This window comes from Dipteris shenzhenensis, chromosome 25 (assembly GCF_047967505.1).
Source record: "Dipteris shenzhenensis isolate YYH24624 ecotype China chromosome 25, Dip_SZ_1.0, whole genome shotgun sequence".
Taxonomy (NCBI): Eukaryota; Viridiplantae; Streptophyta; class Polypodiopsida; order Gleicheniales; family Dipteridaceae; genus Dipteris; species Dipteris shenzhenensis.
Window position 1 is genome coordinate 20,197,340 of NC_141620.1, and position 7,944 is coordinate 20,205,283.

At 37.0% G+C, this 7,944-nt stretch overlaps 1 long non-coding RNA gene across 1 annotated transcript; it reads left to right on the top strand.

The window, feature by feature from the left end:
- Window positions 1-5,585: 5,585 nt before the first annotated feature.
- On the top strand, window positions 5,586-5,981 carry LOC147885574 (uncharacterized). The gene is made up of 2 exons (XR_015543387.1): window positions 5,586-5,745; window positions 5,825-5,981. It is a non-coding gene; the product is annotated as an uncharacterized LOC147885574 (long non-coding RNA).
- Window positions 5,982-7,944: the final 1,963 nt, after the last annotated feature.

Genomic DNA, 7,944 nt, shown 5'->3' on the forward strand with positions numbered 1-7,944 from the left:
CTAACTTCATTCTTCTTTATATACATTTTTTTGTTTGATTTACTAATTTATTTCTATATGTACACATTTATAAGCACCAGTTTTTGCTCTTCGGCCACGCATTAAGCTGTAGTGTCACTTTCCTCATTTTCAAACCAGAGACTAGCCTCTCACTGTATGACCATCTGTCTCATTTGTTCACGAGAGAAATGTTCGTGAAAAGGGTAGTTATGTTCAGGAGATAAAAGACTAGAAGAAAAGGACTCTAAGCTTAAACCATGGCGCTGCGTAAAAATTAGACTGGTTTTGGGTGGAGAGGAAATGCGAGAGACGAGGATCACGGTTTCCTCTCGCATCACTTTCCAGGTTGATTAACAGTGCGCCCCCTTGACAATTCCTAGAAAGGAGTACTCATGATGACAATGGGCAGTGGGAGGTCTCTATGAGCGCCAGGGAGACCGCCAACTCAAGCAACCCGTATTTGGGTGCATTTTGCGCGGGCAACACAAGGCAAAAGGCATCCGCGATAGGACCTAGCTAGAATCGAGGCAAAACGCATCCAGCACCGACTCGAGAACGTATCACCCCTGTCTGTCACCTTTGCTCAGAGGAGAGGATCACGGGTTGCTCAGAGGAAAGGAAACGGGTTGCTCTTGTTGATCAACGTGATCGATCAACGGGTTGCTCGTCAGCATATCTTTCTATTTAAGCAGATGCCTGGCTCTGGCATTTCAGGATCTCAAAATCTTCTTCGTGGTCTCCTGCAGCACCATGAAGACCAGCGCTTCCACCCTCGACGTCGTCGCCTTCCTCGCTTGGGCGCTGCTGCTGTGCATGTGCTTGCCTCTCCCGTCCGCTTCTGCCTCTCGCGGAGGGTTACCCTTCATGCATGGCGCCTCAACTGCTGGTCGGAAAAGCCCTGCTCATCCAACCGAGTCGCTTCTTTTGCGTATTACGAATGAAAGCTTTCCTTGTAATTCTATTGCGGCTGATATTGAACTTTGTGGATTGGCATGCAGCAATGGCAGCCCCCATATTAACGGAATCCAGCAGCGATCACCTCCTCCCGGCACTTCCTTTGAAAGGTGAAATTCTTAGCGCCATAGGGATTCCGTCAACTTTGCTTACAGCGATAGTCATCTGTGTAGAGTGTCAAAGGATGCTCATGTATCTTCGCTCCGTCAACTTTTGGTTACGGTTGTAGTCATCTGCATAGAGTGTTAGTGATCCTCATCGGCTTCCTGTTCTCTATTTAGCTTTGTTCTTCAGAGTGTTAATGATCCTCATGTACCTTTAGCCGTCCAATTTGAAAGGTGAAGTTCTCATGGCCATCGGTACTCCGCTCTGTTCTTTAGCTCCTTAATCGGCTTCCTTTCATCGGTGCTATTTGTGCGGCTACCGATGAATGTTGTCGTGAAAATTGCCTCTTATTAGTGTGTGCTCCTTCTCTTAAACACGAGCAATCATTGGCATCAAACGTTGCCTCAGCAAGAAATGGACTAGCACTCATGGTTAAAATTTGATCCTTTAAAGACATCCCTCTTCTTTGGCGTTTAAGTTAGCTGTGATATTGATGACCTTTGTGTAGTGCTAGTCATCCCCATGCATATGTGACAGTGGCATTTGACTTATTAGTGTGTGCTCTTCCACTTAAGCGTGAGGAGTCATTGGCATCAAAGGTTTCATCAACAAGCAATGAACTAGCACTAACACGTGAAATTTGATGTCTATAAAACTTTCATCATAAATGTTGTTTTGTGTGAGTAGTGATAATCATGATTGTACAATGCTAGCCATCTATGTATAGTGCTAATGATCCTCATGCATGTTTGTGGCATTGAAGCAGAAGTAAAAGCAAAAGTGGCCACTACATGTAAAGCCATCGGTGCTATTTGTGCAGCTAGCCATGAATGTTGTAGTGACAATTGTCTCTTATTAGTGTGTGCTCTTCCTCTTAAGAATGAGAAGTCATTGGTATTAAAGGTTGCATCAACAAGCAATGGAATAGCATTGACAGGTGAAGTTAGATCCCATAAAACTTTCCCATATAGGTGTTGTTTCTATGAGCAATAGCCATCTATTTACAGTGATAGTATATATGTATAGTATTAATGATCTTCATGTCTATTTGTGACATTAAAGCAGAATCCACTGCTAGATGCAAAGCCATCGGTGCTATATGTGCATCTAGCCATGAATGTTGCAGTGAAAACTGTCTCTTATTAGTGTGTGCTCTTCCTCTTAAGCGTGAGGAGTCATTGGCATCAAAGGTTTCATCAACAAGCAATGGACTAGCACTAACAGGTAAAATTTGATGTCTAAAAAACTTTCATCATCAATGTTGTTTTGTGTGAGTAGTGATAATCATGATTGTACAATGCTAGCCATCTATGTATAGTGCTAATGATCCTCATGCATGTTTGTGGCATTGAAGCAGAAGTAAAAGCAAAAGTGGCCACTACATGTAAAGCCATCGGTGCTATTTGTGCAGCTAGCCATGAATGTTGTAGTGACAATTGTCTCTTATTAGTGTGTGCTCTTCCTCTTAAGAATGAGAAGTCATTGGTATTAAAGGTTGCATCAACAAGCAATGGAATAGCATTGACAGGTGAAGTTAGATCCCATAAAACTTTCCCATATAGGTGTTGTTTCTATGAGCAATAGCCATCTATTTACAGTGATAGTATATATGTATAGTATTAATGATCTTCATGTCTATTTGTGATATTGAAGCAGAATCCACTGCTAGATGCAAAGCCATCGGTGCTATATGTGCATCTAGCCATGAATGTTGCAGTGAAAACTGTCTCTTATTAGTGTGTGCTCTTCCTCTTAAGCGTGAGGAGTCATTGGCATCAAAGGTTTCATCAACAAGCAATGGACTAGCACTAACAGGTAAAATTTGATGTCTAAAAAACTTTCATCATCAATGTTGTTTTGTGTGAGTAGTGATAATCATGATTGTACAATGCTAGCCACCTATGTATAGTGCTAATGATCCTCATGCATGTTTGTGGCATTGAAGCAGAAGCAGAAGTGGCCACTACATGTAAAGCCATCGGTGCTATTTGTGTAGCTAGCCATGAATGTTGTAGTGACAATTGTCTCTTATTAGTGTGTGTTCTTCCTCTTAAGCATGAGAAGTCATTGGTGTCAAAGGTTGCATCAACAAGCAATGGAATAGCATTGACAGGTAATGTTAGATCCCATAAAACTTTCCCATATAGGTGATCTTTCTATGAGCAATAGCCATCTATTTACAATCATAGTATATATGTAAAGTATTAATGATCTTCATGTGTATTTGTGATATTGGAGCAGAATCAACCGCTAGATGCAAAGCCATCGGTGCTATTTGTGCATCTAGCCATGAATGTTGTAGTGAAAACTGTCTCTTATTAGTGTGTGCTCTTCCTCTTAAGCGTGAGGAGTCATTGGCATCAAAGGTTTCATCAACAAGCAATGGAATAGCACTAACAGGTAAAATTTGATGTCTAAAAATTTTTCATCAATGTTGTTTTGTGTGAGTAGTGAGCCACCTATGTATTGTGCTAATGATCCGCATGCATGTTTGTGGCATTGAAGCAGAAGCAGAAGTGGCCACTACATGTAAAGCCATCGGTGCTATCTGTGCAGCTAGCCATGAATGTTGTAGTGACAGTTGTCTCTTATTAGTGTGTGCTCTTCCTCTTAAGCATGAGAAGTCATTGGTATCAAAGGTTGCATCAAGAAGCAAAGGAATACCATTGACAGGTACAGTTAGATCCCATAAAACTTTACCATATAGGTGTTGTTTCTATGAGCAATAGCCATCTATTTACAGTGATAGTATATATGTACAGTATTAATGATCTTCATGTGTATTTGTGATATTGAAGGAGAATCAACCGCTAGATGCAAAGCCATCGGTGCTATATGTGCATCTAGCCATGAATGTTGTAGTGAAAACTGTCTCTTATTAGTGTGTGCTCTTCCTCTTAAGCGTGAGGAGTCATGGGCATCAAAGGTTTCATCAACAAGCAATGGACTAGCACTAACAGGTAAAATTTGATGTCTAAAAAACTTTCATCATCAATGTTGTTTTGTGTGAGTAGTCATAGTCATGATTGTACAATGCTAGCCATCTATGTATAGTGCTAATGATCCTCATGCATGTTTGTGGCATTGAAGCAGAAGTAAAAGCAAAAGTGGCCACTACATGTAAAGCCATCGGTGCTATTTGTGCAGCTAGCCAGGAATGTTGTAGTGACAATTGTCTCTTATTAGTGTGTGCTCTTCCTCTTAAGCATAAGAAGTCATTGGTATCAAAGGTTACGTCAACAAACAATGGAATAGCATTGACAGGTAAAGTTAGATCCCATAAAACTTTCCCGTATAGGTGTTGTTTCTATGAGCAATAGCTATCTATTTACAATGAAAATATATATGTATAGTGTTAATGATCTTCATGTGTATTTGTGATATTGAAGCAGAATCAACCACTACATGCAAAGCCATCGGTGCTATATGTGCATCTAGCCATGAATGTTGCAGTGAAAACTGTCTCTTATTAGTGTGTGCTCTTCCTCTTAAGCGTGAGGAGTCATTGGCATCAAAGGTTTCATCAACAAACAATGGACTAGCACTGGCAGGTAAAATTTGATGGCTAAAAGATTTCCATCATCAATGTTGTTTTGCATGAGTAGTGATAGTCATGATTGTACAATGATAGCCATCTATGTATAGTGACAATGATCATCGTTCGTCTTTGTGGCATTCAAGCAGAAGGAGAAGTGACCACTACATGTAAAGCCATTGGTGCTATTTGTGCAGCTAGCCATGAATGTTGTAGCGACAATTGTCTCTTATTAGTGTGTGCTCTTCCTCTTAAGCATGAGAAGTCATTGGTATCAAAGGTTGCATCAACAAGTGATGGACTAGCATTGATAGGTAAAGGTAGATCCCATGAAATTTTCTTGTATAGGTGATGTTTCTAGGAGCAATAGCCATCTATTTACAATGATAGTATATATGTATATTGTTAATTATCTTCATACATATTCAACCGCTACATGCAAATCCATTGGTACTATTTGTGCGACTAGCCATGAATGTTGTTGTGAAAATTGAATGTCATTAATGTGTGCTCTTCCTCTTAAGAATGATCAATCATTGGCATCAACCATTGCATCATTAAGCAATGTACTAGCACTAACAGGTAAAATTTTATCCCGTAAAAGCATTCCTCATCAGTGTCTTTTTTGTGAGAAGACATAGTCATCTATGTATAGTGTTTTAATGATCATTATGAATCTTCATGGCATTGAAATAGAATTGACCGTGACATGAAAATTCATCGGTGCTATTTGTGTGGCTAGCCATGAATGCTATAGTGAAAATTGTCTTTTATTATTGTGTTCTATCCCTCTTAAGGATGAGGAGTCATTGGTATCAAAGGTTGCATTAACAAGAATGAGCTAGCATTGGCTATGGTAAAATTTGATCCCTAAATTTCCTATGTGCTCTTCCAATTAAGCATGATGAGTCCTTGACGTCATTAGAGAATTATGATAATTTCTACCAATAAAAGTATTACTCACTTGAGCCCAATTGTCATTGTTACAGAATCAGCCCTTGCATGCAAAGCCATTGGCGCCATTTGTGCAAGCAACCATGAATGTTGTAGTGAGAGCTGCCTTTTACTAGTGTGTGCTCTTCCACTTAAGTATGAGCAGCCCTTAGCATCAAAGAAACCATTAATGACCAACGACCTTGCTACATTCACAGGTATGATGATTTGATTACCTAAAAGCTTTTGGCATCACTAACCTTATTGATTATGATACATATTGTGGCATTGTTACAGAATCCATTCCTACATGCAAAGCCATCGGTGCTATTTGTGCCAATAGTAACGAATGTTGTAGTGAAACTTGCCTTCTATTGGTGTGCACTGGTCCACTAAATCATAAGCAATCATTGGTGTCAGATGAAGCATCAACAACTTATGGACTAGCTTTAATTTGAAAGGTATACACAAAAGTGTGTAACTTGTGATTTCATCTCATAATTTTTCTTCTTATAAAATTTATGTAATCTTTAGTAGTGTCCATTAAGGTAATCACCAAGAATTATGTTTCTTTGAAAAGTATCTATATTTGCTAGTTGTTACTAATGATCTTTTTAGAGTGGGAAGGCTTTCTTTATTGTGCACATATTTTTATTCAATTCATTGATATGGGTTTGATTTCTTAAATATTTATTCCGATTCATAACTCTTCACTTACAGTGGATTATATCATGATAATGTGTGCAGAAAGTGCCCCTACATGCAACATTATTGGCAGAAGATTGTTGTTCTACAATTTGTCTATTGCCTATTTGCCTAGTATAGTCATGGATCACATGGTTTCAATTAAATTACCTTATGGCCTTGTAATCCACCTAGCCTATGTGCTCCTTCACAAAGGGTTGGTGGGCATTGTGAGTAGCTAGCTCACAAGCACACTAAAGAAGGTTATACCTTCTTCTTCTTGTGAAATTATAAATAAAATAAAATACGTTATTATCTTTGTGAAATTATAAATAAAATTAAAAAACGTGATGAATAATGTCAAAAAAATATTCTTTCATGAATTTTAAATAACACAAAATAAGAATGCCTTTAATAAATCAAATCATGTGAGGCATTAGACATACCATTTGTAGTTTTTATATGAGTACCAATTTTTTGATTTGAAATTTCACACATGTTTCTATTATAAAGAGTGAGATTAATTACAAGTTATTTTGGATCCATTTGAATCAAAACCAGAGATACCGTTTGCATGGAATTTAGGATGGAGACTTTGACTAAAAAATGTAACAAGTCTTAATGCATGGATATCAATTTTTTAAAGGCTTCCATACATCTAGGATGGATAGTTGGACTATAAAATTTAACAAATATTCATGCATGGAAATCAATTTACATACTCCTTTGTTTGATGAGATACTTTTAAAAAAACTTCCAAAATGAAATACATATGTTAATCCTTTGAACTATTATATTCGTACTTAATAGCAAAGATTGTCTGGACAACCTTCTATACTACATCTATGGACATATAAGATTACTTTCAACTAATGCTAATTTTTATGCAAAATGAACTTTAAGAAAGTAATATGTTCACAATCTTTGACAAGGTAGTATTTAATATTTGCACATTTACAATTACTACAACAAATGTGAAGATTGTATTACAAATGTTGAATTTAGATGTGATCCAGTTCATATTTTGAAAACTATGAGAAAATAATAAATTTTATTCTACCACTCCTCTTCAAAGAATTTCTCACATAACAATAGTCCACTACCTATTTTGGTTTATCTAGCATCCCATGGAATGTTGTTCTCTATCTTTTTTTAGAGTTTTCTGATAGGATCTTATTTTATTCACATAATTTATCTATCATGCAAGATCATTTACAATTTGAAAATGAATTGAGTTTCTCATAGATTGATCAAATTTACTTTTGAGAAAAGATTTGATGCCCTCGGCATAGAGATAATGCAATCTTGTCGATGTATTACAAAATAATATATTCAAGTTCTAGCCAATTAATCACTTTACTTAATGTCATCCAGCCATAGGCAATAGCCAATATTCATAAAAACAATAGTCAAACAAATGAAATCTTGTAAAATTACAAAGATTTCATCAATGTTTCCTTTCTAGCATGGATTGAGGGAAGGCCTATTATGATTTATATAAACCTATTTTGAACCCAAACAATTGTAGCTAGTTCCCTCACCTATGTGCTCTTAAAACGTTAAAAATTACTATATTATAAAAAAATAAAAATAAAAATGTCAATTACTTCCTTCTTGAACTACTTTTAACAATGCTAATTTTTGTGCACAATAAAACTTAATAAATTAATATGCTCATAACCTTTGGTATGGTAGTATCTAATATTTTCACATTTACAATTTCTTTAAGAAAT